This window comes from Ranitomeya variabilis, chromosome 3 (genome assembly GCF_051348905.1).
Source record: "Ranitomeya variabilis isolate aRanVar5 chromosome 3, aRanVar5.hap1, whole genome shotgun sequence".
Classification (NCBI taxonomy): domain Eukaryota; kingdom Metazoa; phylum Chordata; class Amphibia; order Anura; family Dendrobatidae; genus Ranitomeya; species Ranitomeya variabilis.
Window position 1 is genome coordinate 565168611 of NC_135234.1, and position 13649 is coordinate 565182259.

The 13649-nt window shown below is 47.3% G+C and overlaps 1 long non-coding RNA gene across 1 annotated transcript; it reads right to left on the reverse strand.

Moving 5' to 3' along the window:
• Positions 1-576: 576 nt before the first annotated feature.
• On the reverse strand, positions 577-1303 carry LOC143818391 (uncharacterized). The gene is made up of 4 exons (XR_013224509.1): positions 1126-1303; positions 963-1023; positions 738-811; positions 577-640 (listed from the first exon to the last, which is right to left on the reverse strand). It is a non-coding gene; the product is annotated as an uncharacterized LOC143818391 (long non-coding RNA).
• Positions 1304-13649: the final 12346 nt, after the last annotated feature.

The following is a 13649-nucleotide window of genomic DNA, read 5'->3' on the forward strand; positions in this document are numbered from 1 at the left end:
TTCGGTCAACACAAGACCTTCTTCAGTATACTGCGTTCCAAATACATAACAGAACAGAATACAGATAGTTGTATTAGTATATACTACAATAATGGGTAAAATAAAAAACAAAAAAGAAATAATGAGATAAACCTCACAACAACTGAGTGAATTGTGATGGATAAGAGGGTAGGAGAGGTAAGGAGAGGGTAAAAGGAAAATTTTACATACCCGACTGCTTATATGATAAATATGTAAGATGTCTCTGGACATCAGGTAAGTCTTTGAAATGAGGTGTAAACACAAATGGACCTATCAGGGAAAATAGTTTCCCTGCAAATGATGAGAAAGAAAACTCTATGGTAAGGTGTACAGAATAGGTGGCATAAATAGTGTATAATGTCGGCATAGTAACCGGGTGTGATTAAAGAACAATGTCACATTTAGGCCCAAAAACTCCAGGTTTGTAATAGACCGTGGCTGAAATATGACATATGGATAACAGTAAATAGCCATAGTATAGGGAGAATACGGACAAACACCAAATATATGAGAAGTATATAAGAACTCTCACCTAATACACGTCGCTCAATGTGGACAAAACATAAAGGGGCTATACATCTACTGCGGTTTCAAAATGGATTGGTAAACAGTGTGATAGCTGCAATATAAGGTATATGAAGAGAACATATATAAGTGCCATCCCTATTTAGAGGGGCACGCGTTGTCCAACACAAATAAAAGCCTATAAATCTCACCATGAAAAGGAGACTGTATCACGTGTATTATGGCATCAAGTCGCTAGGATACCAAGTAATAATGGTGAAGGAGTCTGTAAGGAAAAAACCTATGTATAATGAATAACTGAGTCTGAGGAAGAGCATATCCATAAGATATGAAGCTAGTTAGAAATGGTCCTGAGCATATATAGCCTTGTTGATAATTGGGCCCAAAAAGAAAAAATGCGCTAAATTGTGGCTCACCTATTAAACAAAGTGCATTAGGATGCTTCATAAGAGGGGCGTACTTGATAAATCAGCGTGCCTGCGGTATATATAATATAAAGGTGAAAGACCATTATGCCTGAGATGTATATCCAAGGAGAATACAGGGTGGAGGTAATGCCAAGTGCAGAGTGTTGCTTACCCATGTACTGAGAAAGAGTGAAGTCCCTCAACGCGGTGTCCGCTGCTAGCTGAATGACACAGGGCATATTGGGCATGTTTAAATAGATAGTGGGCAGGACCGCGCGTGTTGCCGATACCGGAAGTACGCTATGGATTGTGACGCGTGCTTCCGGTGTTATCTGGCACGCTCAGTTGTCATAGTAACTGACAACTAGGTCGGTCACCTGATCGCTGCATGTCAGACATGCAGGGGTAAGTGGTGAATGAGGTCGATTAAGTCACCGAGACCGGAAAGCGTCACTGGTATGACGCATGCATCCTGTGTTGTTGGGCAGACGCTGTGGTCATGGCAACTGGCAGCCGAAGTGATCACATGATCACTATATGTAGGAGGCTGGTATGGAAGCATTTATAAACATCGGAATGCATAATACTTATAAGAAGAGGGCAGTAATAAAACATATGACAGGGCCATGTTATGTATATACTGTATACCTAAAGGAGATAAGCAAATAGATCGCAGTCGGGTAGGGAATAGAGGAAGGGAGAGTCCAAGGGTAGGGAGGGATCAGGGAGGTGACTTGCGTGAAGTTGTCAATATAGGCGACTCTGCAGAAAAAGACAGATAAATTAGCAACATCATAAAGGTAGCACAACCACATACAAGTATGGAGATTGACATAAAATAGTAAATAACAGATTATGTATATTGCATTATATACCCATGAGGCCGAACTATGACTAAACTAACATAATGCCTAGAAAATATATAGTTTTAGGAAAAGGCTAATGGGTCGTAATCCCTATTAAGGCCCTTTGGTGCAAGGGTCTGAAGCTCATGAATCCAAAATGCTTCCCTTTTCTTTAGAATGTGAACTCTGTTGCCCCCCCCCCCGTCTAGGTGTTGGAATGTGTTCTAGGACCTGAAACTTTAGCTGTGATATATTGTTTCCCTTGGAGATTAAGTGAAATGGGAGCGGCAGCAGCATGTTTTGGCAACGAATGTTCGACTTATGCTTAGAAATACAGGATATGATTGGCTGGGTGGTCTCCCCAATGTACAGAAGACCGCAAGGGCATTTGATAGCATAGACTACAAAAGACGTCTCGCAAGTCGAAAAACATTTGACCTTGTACCATTTACCTGAGTGAGGATGATAAAAATGGTCACCCCTAATGACGTTGTTGCACTGGTTGCAGTGCAGGCACGGAAAAGTGCCATTTTTGGGTCTATAGAGAAAAAGTTGCATAGTGTCTTGTTTGTTCCCACCAAAATCAGCTCTAACCAAAGAGTCCCGGATGTTAGCAGGGCGTTTATAGCACGGTAAAAAATGTTCCTGAAATTCAGGAATACCCGGGTGAGCTGTACGTAATATATTCCAGTGGCGTCTAATTGTGTGATGTAGAATATGTACGTACGGGTGGTATACATGAACGAATGGGATCCTTTTGCTGGCAGATGAGCGCGCTGTGATAAGAGGATTAATGGCGTCAGTCTGTAAGTTAGGGGGGTAGCCTCGTTCTCTAAATATAGAGTACATTTCATCAGTTCTAATTTTCAGGAGATTAGGTTCAGTGGCTATTCTTTGCACTCTTTTGAACTGGGACCGGGGGATGGACTTCTTGGTGGCAATGGGGTGTAGACTCTGAAAATGCAAGAGACTATTTTTATCAGTTGGTTTTGTGTACAAGTCAGTTTTGAGGGTTCCCAGTTCATCCCTCATGACCATGGTATCTAAAAAGTTTACCTGTTCTGTGCTGCTAGTTATGGTAAAGTTGAGACCAGGCCATGCTGTATTGAGGGTATGGAAGAAGAGATCTAGAGTTTGTGTTGTGCCTGTCCATAAGCATAAAACATCATCGATGTAGCGTTTCCAAAAGGGGCAGTGGGCCTGAAACAATGTGTCAGGGTATACGATCTCTTCCTCGAACAAGGCCATATAACTATTAGCAGACGGCGGGGATACATTTGAGCCCATCGTGGTGCCTTTGGTCTGTAGAAAAAATTGGTCCTCGAACATAAAAAAATTATTGGTTAGTACTAGTGTCAGGAATGTCAAGACAGAGATCAATAATGTCAGGATTCAGCTGTGAAACGGTGAGTAGATGTTTTACACTAAGGATCCCCTGTGAATGCGGGATCGAGGTGTAGAGATCCTTAACGTCCAGGGAAACTAATAAAAGATCTCCTGGAAGGGAAGTCAGTTTCTGTAGTTGGTGTAGGAAGTCACCTGTATAGAGCAAAAAGGATGGTAATTTGCGTATAAGAGGAGTGAGTATCTTTTCAAGAAAGATAGCAAGCGGAGAAAGAATTGATTCCGTAGAGGCCACGATGGGACGGCCTGGAGGATGTTCAAGATTTTTATGAACCTTGGGTAGTATATAGAATACCGGTGTGATGGGATGGGTTTTGGTCAGATATTCCCGTGTTTTTTCATCAATTAAACCTCTATCTACATAGGGAATAAGAGTATCTTTAATGAGGTCTCTAGTCATGGTGGAAGGATCCGCTGTCAGTTGTCGGTAGACAGTACTGTCATTAAGTTGTCGATAGACTTCCTTGGTGTAGTCAGACTTGTTCATGACCACAATAGCCCCGTCTTTATCGGCTGGCTTGATTATTATGTCCTTATCATTACGTAGTGATTGTAAGGCTTGGAAGTCAAGGGCATTTAGATTAGGAGAAGTGTGTAACTTATGTGCCTCAATGTCCTGACAAAGTTTAACAAAAGCCTGATCGACAAAACTGATAAATGTCTCTACGGCATGGGAGCCCTTAGGGGGTCTATACGAACTCTTGTTACATAGGCCCAAGCTTAGAGAAGAGATTAAAGAGTTTGTAGAATTCGAGGAGGAAACAGACGGTGTATCAGAGGACTCAAAATGTACAAGCAGTCTCAAACGGCGATAAAATCGGTGTAAGTCCATGTCCATATCGAAGGTGTTAAATTTATACGAGGGACAGAAGGAGAGTCCCTTCTGTAGTACGTTGTGTTCGGCAATGCTAAGAGTTCTTGACGATATATTAATGACTAATGGTGAGTTACCTGAGACCGAGTCACTCTGTAGAAGTCTGTATCTCTTTTTCCGTTGGCTTCTGCGGGTCCTCTTCTTCTTTGCTGTCGGTGTCTTCTCTGGCCTAAAAAATTGCCGGGTCCACTGAGGTTGTCGCGTCTGTCAGATTCGGAACCTGAAGTAGAGGGATCATTAGAGGAATGGTAAGCTGACCTAGTAGTATTGGGACGGAATGAGGATCTATCCTGCCAGTGATAGACCCGATTATTATCGTAATCATCTGAGTCTCTTTGGAATTTGATCCTCTTTCTATTTTCTGTGTCCCGTCTATGCTGATCAGTGACTGTTTTAATCCTAGTTTTCAGGGTGTTCAACTCCTCAGCCGTGCTAGAGGAGGACAATTGTGTCTCAATATTTTTTATAGTTTCTTTACTGGAAGCAATAGCTCCCTGGAGATGTTCAACTGTTAGAGTCATTAAGTCAAATGAGCATTTATTCAATATTTGCTCGTATTTCAGGCAGAATTCTTGACAGTCACTGAACAAAGTAGGGCGAAGAGGGACCCTAAGTCCTCTTGGTATTCTTCTCACACACAGGTATTCTGTGAGAGTGGCACAGTGGAGTTCCAGATTATAAGGTATATTCTCTTCATATACCTTATATTGCAGCTATCACACTGTTTACCAATCCATTTTGAAACCGCAGTAGATGTAGAGCCTATTTATGTTTTGTCCACATTGAGTGACGTGTATTAGGTGAGAGTTCTTATATACTTGTCATATATTTGGTGTTTGTCCGTATTCCCCCTATACTATGGCTATTTACTGTTATCCATATGTCATATTTCAGCCACGGTCTATTACAAACCTGGAGTTTTGGGGCCTAAATGTGACATTGTTCTATAATAACACTCGGTTAGTATGCCGACATTATACACTATTTATGCCACCTATTCTGTACACCTTACCATAGAGTTTTCTTTCTCATCATTTGCAGGGAAACTATTTTCCCTGATAGGTCCATTTGTGTTTACACCTCATTTCAAAGACCTACCTGATGTCCAGAGACATCTTACATATTTATCATATAAGCAGTCGGGTATGTAAAATTTTCCTTTTACCCTCTCCTTACCTCTCCTACCCTCTTATCCATCACAATTCACTCCTTTGTTGTGAGGTTTATCTCATTATTTCTTTTTTCATTATTTCTTTTTTGTTTTTTATTTTACCCATTATTGTAGTATATACTAATACAACTATCTGTATTCTGTTCTGTTATGTATTTGAAACGCAGTTTACTGAAGAAGGTCTTGGGTTGACCGAAACGTTTAAATTTGGACTGCCACCAAAATAAAAAAGCTATTTCAAAATCATCACCATAATTAAGTTGAGTGCCAAGTTATTTATTCATTATATGAACTACAACTCAGGCCCAGTGTATTTTACAACGCAATGTGAGTGGCAGCAAGTGGCTGGCTGATACACCACAAAGTAAGAGGACTGAGGTATATCCACTTTGTGAGAATTTGAATCTCACTTTTTTTGGGGGGGAGACTGAACCCAATTTCAATCTCCCTACAATGATCTCAGGACAAGTATGGCAGCAACAAAAAGGACTGCTGCACACAAAAGTGTGGACAAATAAACAAGATAACTGTGCAGAAAGGAGCAACAGGAGTTTTGCTTTTAAAAAAGCAGTTGGTTTGCACAGCGGCGTACAAACAGCAATGCAGCTATCAGGGAGCCTTATAAGGCAGCCTAATAAGCTACAGAGCTGATGCACAAAGATATAGGCTCCACTGTCCCTGCAAAAAAAAGGTGGTGTTGGACAGTGGAAATCGCTACAGCACAAGCGGTTTGGGGGTTTATATTTCCTCTCTAACTATATAATATCCCTTCTTCTGATGAAGCTGCAGCAACCTCTCCCTATGCTGAGATCGGCAGAAGTAAGATGGCGGTCGGCGTGCATGCCCCGTTATACCCCCTGTGACGCCGCAGAAAGCAAGCCAATCACTGTCATGCCCTTCTCTAAGATGGTGGGGACCGAGACCTATGTCATCACGCTGCCCACATTCTGCGTCCTCCTTCATTGGCTGAAAAATGGCGCTGAAAGCGTCATACGAAACGCGACTTTGGCGCGAAGATTGCCGACCTCATGGCCGATCCCACAGTGGGATCAGGTTGGGTTTCATGAAACCCGACTTTGCCGAAAGTCGGCGATTTTTGAATTTGTCCGATCCGTTTCGCTCAACCCTACCAAACACCTAAGGATGTCTATTATGGTGAGCTGGACCTATTTTTGTTTGCTCTCCTCTAGTCCCCGAGGCTCCACTTCTAATTGGCCAGTGTGTAAATGCTTTCTTGATGATGTCATTGTGGCAGTGCCAACTGATGATGTGATCGCGCTGGGACATCACAGCAGAGGCAACGGGAGCTCCCCTGGATCTGTGCTGCCATTCTGCATTGTAGGCAGCACAGCACCAGGAAAGCTCCCTGCCGGGATATGCGTATCGCAAATGGCGGCGCACAAAAAATCACAGGGAGGGCCCCCCAGACCTATGGGCCCCGGGCGGTAGCCCAGATTTCCCCCTCATTATAATCTGCCTATGCACGTACTCATATACTTGTATGAGTGTGTGTGTTCCGATTTGCAGAACCACGCGCAGCGTGTTGATATTTTTCTCATGCCAAACCACCATCAGAAAAACTGCCCCATGGTATAACATTGGGTAGAGGGTTATCCGATGAAACATTGGTTAGCACTAGTCCGATGTATATGCCCATGTGAGCGAGCCTGTAGACTAAAACATTTTACTTTGAGCTGTATACACAGTCATATCATCAACACAGGAAGAGCTATAATGTCAGAAAGAACTTTTAGTATAAAGTTGGAGACAGATAACAGAACCGCACCAGTGATAGTCATAATAAATAATGGGGACACCTCATCTCTTCCTCCATCCTCTCTTTCCTGCAGAATGGCATAGAGCACACTCCTTACACTTTCCAATAGAAATCAATGTATCATGCTGAAAAACCAATGTTCCGACCTCTATGACCACAGCTCAGTAAATCTGTTTAGCATACATTTTTATTGATAAAGTAATACTTTTCCTTTTAAACAGGACACAGAAATCTTTAATGGCCTCTCATACTCAAAATAATCATTATCTGTCCTAACTAGTGTTGAGCGATACTTTCCGATATCGGAAAGTATCGGTATCGGAAAGTATCGGCCGATACCGTCAAAATATCGGATCCAATCCGATACCGATACCCGATCCCAATGCAAGTCAATGGGACGAAAATATCGGAATTAAAATAAACCCTTTATAAACTTGTAGGTTCATTCTACATGAAGGAAAACAACTAAGAATAATGTAGGATGTATTGGGGGACGTGGCGGAGATATTAAAGGGACAGAGGTTTAGCCCAATGTAATAGAATAGCAGGATTTTTAATTTTTTTTTATGAAGTTCGGCGTTAGAAACAATTTGACTGTTATTTTTTTTTTTTTTTTTTATGTCAGATATTGATGTTTCACTACTTCCACGCCCTTCACCTTCTTTTTTACTTCTCCCACGCTTTCTTCTTAATTATCCTCATCATCAGCTTCTTTGACATCAACTTCTTCACCTTATTCATCTTCTTCTTCATCTTCTACCTATTATTTTTTGGGTTACATTGTTCATATTCTTTTTATTTTACTATTATCTTCATCATATTCAACTTCTTCATCATATTCTTATTTGTGACAGGCATTCCCGTAGTTGTTATCTATAAAAGTTTGAAGATTACACCTTCCGTTCTGCCTGTCACAAACCAGTTACATTTGTCCGCGTTCAGTTTGGCCTGCAGCATCAGGCTTTATCCAGGGGCACCACGAGGAGGAACGGACTCACCCCCATACACTGCTTAGTCTTCTTCTGCTTATAATTTACATAATATTTTTTTGCTCTGATATTTTGTGTTATGCTTAATGTCCTTCTGCTCTTTGTTCTGCAGCCTCTTGTTCTTCTGCTTCTCGGTCTTCCAGGTCGTCGTCGTCTCCAGGGTCGTCGTCTCCGGGGTCGTCGTCATCGGGGTGGTCTCCGGGGTCGTCGTCATCGGGGTGGTCTTCAGGGTCATCGTCTCCAGGGTCGTCGTCATCACGGTGGTTGTCGTCTCTGGTGTCGTCGTCATCTTAGGGGTGTTCTTCCGGGTCATCGTGTTTAGTCTCTTGAACTTGGAAATGTAGCAGAAGGTACAAGAAGGCTGAGAAAATGCCGAGAACCAGCTGATGGAACTGGAACTCGGATGGCTACCCGAAGGTCCAAGAGCCAATGGAACTACCGAGGACCAGCTGACGTTACTGGAACCCGGTTACTAAGCAGGAGGTACCCGTGCCTGAAAGCACTACCAAGGACCACCTGACGTTGGTGGAACTCGGATACCCAGAGGGAGGCACCTAAGCCAAAGGCTCTGCCCGGAACCAGCTGACGGTACTGGAACCAGGATGGGGAGCAGAAGGTACAAGAGCAAAAGACACTGCCGAGAACCAGCTGACGGTGCTGGAACCCGGATGGGTAGCCGAAGGTCCAAGAGCCAATGGAACTACCGAGGACCAGCTGACGTTACTGGAACCCGGTTACTAAGCAGGAGGTACCCGTGCCTGAAAGCACTACCAAGGACCACCTGACGTTGGTGGAACTCGGATACCCAGAGGGAGGCACCTAAGCCAAAGGCTCTGCCCGGAACCAGCTGACGGTACTGGAACCAGGATGTGGAGCAGAAGGTACAAGAGCAAGTGTCTGCGTGGCTTTTGCAGGACACGTTGCTGGCTGCACAGCAGGGGAACAGCTGGCGGTGCTGGACCCCACTGACACATTGGCGAGGTGTTTGGCTCTGTGCAGCCAGCACTTCCGGACAGCAACGAGCGGTGTTGTAGCCCGGGCTCTGCAGGGGGAGCAGAGTGTAGGCCGAAGCCTACTTGAACCAATTTCAAAGGTAACCTTTAACCCCCCCTCAGGGGTTACAAAGTAGAAGAGCCACAGCTTATGCAGCAGCAGTGCTGCGCAAGTCAAAGGTTGCTCTTGTAATTTTTCTCCTTGCACACGCTGAATGAAACACGTATAACATTTAGCCCTTTATACAGTCAAACTGTGTTGGAGGCGCGAGTTCCCTTTGTAATGAGACGCAGCACAGATGTCAAGAATCCCACCTTGGTGCTGGGTGCAGCCTCCTGAGCGTTGTTATTTGCTGTACAGGAGTCTGCGCTGTCGTGTTATCCCCTGGCCTAGCGCTGTTAGCGCTGCCCATCTTCTGACCTCATTTAATGTTGGCCGGTGCGGTTCGCGATGCCCATGAATCACAGCCCCGCAGTGTATTGACATACTTTAAACACTGCGGGGCTGGGATTCATGGCCTGGCGCAGTACATATGTTCGCCTCTCGCTTGGGTTCTTACACCCGCTTCAGACTATGTGGCGTCAGCTGATCCCTTATCGCATGCCACGGCCATGAAGCCGCACAGTCCGAAGAAGGCGGAAGGAGAGGAGGGACAGGCGAACTGATGCACTGATCCTGCCCATCAATCACACCCTCGCAGTCCCAATAAATAAGACACCGAGGGGCGTTGTGTGGGTCAGGGCGGCCGCAGAGGCGCAGGCAGCCAAACCATGATGCCAGAAGACGGGCAGCGCTACCAAGGGGGTTGCAGCGTGTCATTACAAAGGAAAGTCACACCACCGGGACGGTTAAATGGTCACACAGAGGACACATTGCAGACGTGTTTTCAGTTCCACATGTGCGAGGAGAATACGTTTCTGAGCCACCTTGCACACATGCAGCATTACCGCTGTACAAGGTGGCTGGATAACGTAAAAACGCCTGGGGGAGGGGGGACAGGTTCCCTTCAATTTCAGTTCTTGTGTCTGCGTGGCTTTTGCAGGACACGTTGCCGGCTGCACAGCAGGGGAACAGCTGGCGGTGCTGGACCCCACTGACACATTGGCTGGTGTTTTTCTCTGTGCAGCTAGCACATCTGGGCAAAAACTGGCGGTGTGTTAGAGCCCAGGGACAGCAGGAGGAGGAGCAGGAGGAGGAGGAGCAGGGGGAGGGGAGTGTAGGCCGAAGCCTGCACAGGCGGCAGCTTTGGGTGTGTTGTGTCTGCGTGGCTTTTGCAGGACACGTTGCCGGCTACACAGCAGGGGAACAGCTGGCGGTGCTGGACCCCACTGACACATTGGCGAGGTGTTTGGCTCTGTGCAGCCAGCACTTCCGGACAGCAACTAGCGTTGTTGGAGCCCGGGCTCTGCAGGTGGAGCAGAGTGTAGGCCGAAGCCTAATTGAACCGATTTCAAAAGTCACCTTTAACCCCCCCTCAGGGGTTACAAAGTAGAAGAGCCACAGCTTATGCAGCAGCAGTGCTGCGCAAGTCAAAGGTTGCTCTTGTAATTTTTCTCCTTGCACACGCTGAATGAAACACGTATAACATTTAGCCCTTTATACAGTCAAACTGTGTTGGAGGCGCGAGTTCCCTTTGTAATGAGACGCAGCACAGATGTCAAGAATCCCACCTTGGTGCTGGGTGCAGCCTCCTGAGCGTTGTTATTTGCTGTACAGGAGTCTGCGCTGTCGTGTTATCCCCTGGCCTAGCGCTGTTAGCGCTGCCCATCTTCTGACCTCATTTAATGTTGGCCGGTGCGGTTCGCGATGCCCATGAATCACAGCCCCGCAGTGTATTGACATACTTTAAACACTGCGGGGCTGGGATTCATGGCCTGGCGCAGTACATATGTTCGCCTCTCGCTTGGGTTCTTACACCCGCTTCAGACTATGTGGCGTCAGCTGATCCCTTATCGCATGCCACGGCCATGAAGCCGCACAGTCCGAAGAAGGCGGAAGGAGAGGAGGGACAGGCGAACTGATGCACTGATCCTGCCCATCAATCACACCCTCGCAGTCCCAATAAATAAGACACCGAGGGGCGTTGTGTGGGTCAGGGCGGCCGCAGAGGCGCAGGCAGCCAAACCATGATGCCAGAAGACGGGCAGCGCTACCAAGGGGGTTGCAGCGTGTCATTACAAAGGAAAGTCACACCACCGGGACGGTTAAATGGTCACACAGAGGACACATTGCAGACGTGTTTTCAGTTCCACATGTGCGAGGAGAATACGTTTCTGAGCCACCTTGCACACATGCAGCATTACCGCTGTACAAGGTGGCTGGATAACGTAAAAACGCCTGGGGGAGGGGGGACAGGTTCCCTTCAATTTCAGTTCTTGTGTCTGCGTGGCTTTTGCAGGACACGTTGCCGGCTGCACAGCAGGGGAACAGCTGGCGGTGCTGGACCCCACTGACACATTGGCTGGTGTTTTTCTCTGTGCAGCTAGCACATCTGGGCAAAAACTGGCGGTGTGTTAGAGCCCAGGGACAGCAGGAGGAGGAGCAGGAGGAGGAGGAGCAGGGGGAGGGGAGTGTAGGCCGAAGCCTGCACAGGCGGCAGCTTTGGGTGTGTTGTGTCTGCGTGGCTTTTGCAGGACACGTTGCCGGCTACACAGCAGGGGAACAGCTGGCGGTGCTGGACCCCACTGACACATTGGCGAGGTGTTTGGCTCTGTGCAGCCAGCACTTCCGGACAGCAACTAGCGTTGTTGGAGCCCGGGCTCTGCAGGTGGAGCAGAGTGTAGGCCGAAGCCTAATTGAACCGATTTCAAAAGTCACCTTTAACCCCCCCTCAGGGGTTACAAAGTAGAAGAGCCACAGCTTATGCAGCAGCAGTGCTGCGCAAGTCAAAGGTTGCTCTTGTAATTTTTCTCCTTGCACACGCTGAATGAAACACGTATAACATTTAGCCCTTTATACAGTCAAACTGTGTTGGAGGCGCGAGTTCCCTTTGTAATGAGACGCAGCACAGATGTCAAGAATCCCACCTTGGTGCTGGGTGCAGCCTCCTGAGCGTTGTTATTTGCTGTACAGGAGTCTGCGCTGTCGTGTTATCCCCTGGCCTAGCGCTGTTAGCGCTGCCCATCTTCTGACCTCATTTAATGTTGGCCGGTGCGGTTCGCGATGCCCATGAATCACAGCCCCGCAGTGTATTGACATACTTTAAACACTGCGGGGCTGGGATTCATGGCCTGGCGCAGTACATATGTTCGCCTCTCGCTTGGGTTCTTACACCCGCTTCAGACTATGTGGCGTCAGCTGATCCCTTATCGCATGCCACGGCCATGAAGCCGCACAGTCCGAAGAAGGCGGAAGGAGAGGAGGGACAGGCGAACTGATGCACTGATCCTGCCCATCAATCACACCCTCGCAGTCCCAATAAATAAGACACCGAGGGGCGTTGTGTGGGTCAGGGCGGCCGCAGAGGCGCAGGCAGCCAAACCATGATGCCAGAAGACGGGCAGCGCTACCAAGGGGGTTGCAGCGTGTCATTACAAAGGAAAGTCACACCACCGGGACGGTTAAATGGTCACACAGAGGACACATTGCAGACGTGTTTTCAGTTCCACATGTGCGAGGAGAATACGTTTCTGAGCCACCTTGCACACATGCAGCATTACCGCTGTACAAGGTGGCTGGATAACGTAAAAACGCCTGGGGGAGGGGGGACAGGTTCCCTTCAATTTCAGTTCTTGTGTCTGCGTGGCTTTTGCAGGACACGTTGCCGGCTGCACAGCAGGGGAACAGCTGGCGGTGCTGGACCCCACTGACACATTGGCTGGTGTTTTTCTCTGTGCAGCTAGCACATCTGGGCAAAAACTGGCGGTGTGTTAGAGCCCAGGGACAGCAGGAGGAGGAGCAGGAGGAGGAGGAGCAGGGGGAGGGGAGTGTAGGCCGAAGCCTGCACAGGCGGCAGCTTTGGGTGTGTTGTGTCTGCGTGGCTTTTGCAGGACACGTTGCCGGCTACACAGCAGGGGAACAGCTGGCGGTGCTGGACCCCACTGACACATTGGCGAGGTGTTTGGCTCTGTGCAGCCAGCACTTCCGGACAGCAACTAGCGTTGTTGGAGCCCGGGCTCTGCAGGTGGAGCAGAGTGTAGGCCGAAGCCTAATTGAACCGATTTCAAAAGTCACCTTTAACCCCCCCTCAGGGGTTACAAAGTAGAAGAGCCACAGCTTATGCAGCAGCAGTGCTGCGCAAGTCAAAGGTTGCTCTTGTAATTTTTCTCCTTGCACACGCTGAATGAAACACGTATAACATTTAGCCCTTTATACAGTCAAACTGTGTTGGAGGCGCGAGTTCCCTTTGTAATGAGACGCAGCACAGATGTCAAGAATCCCACCTTGGTGCTGGGTGCAGCCTCCTGAGCGTTGTTATTTGCTGTACAGGAGTCTGCGCTGTCGTGTTATCCCCTGGCCTAGCGCTGTTAGCGCTGCCCATCTTCTGACCTCATTTAATGTTGGCCGGTGCGGTTCGCGATGCCCATGAATCACAGCCCCGCAGTGTATTGACATACTTTAAACACTGCGGGGCTGGGATTCATGGCCTGGCGCAGTACATATGTTCGCCTCTCGCTTGGGTTCTTACACCCGCTTCAGACTAT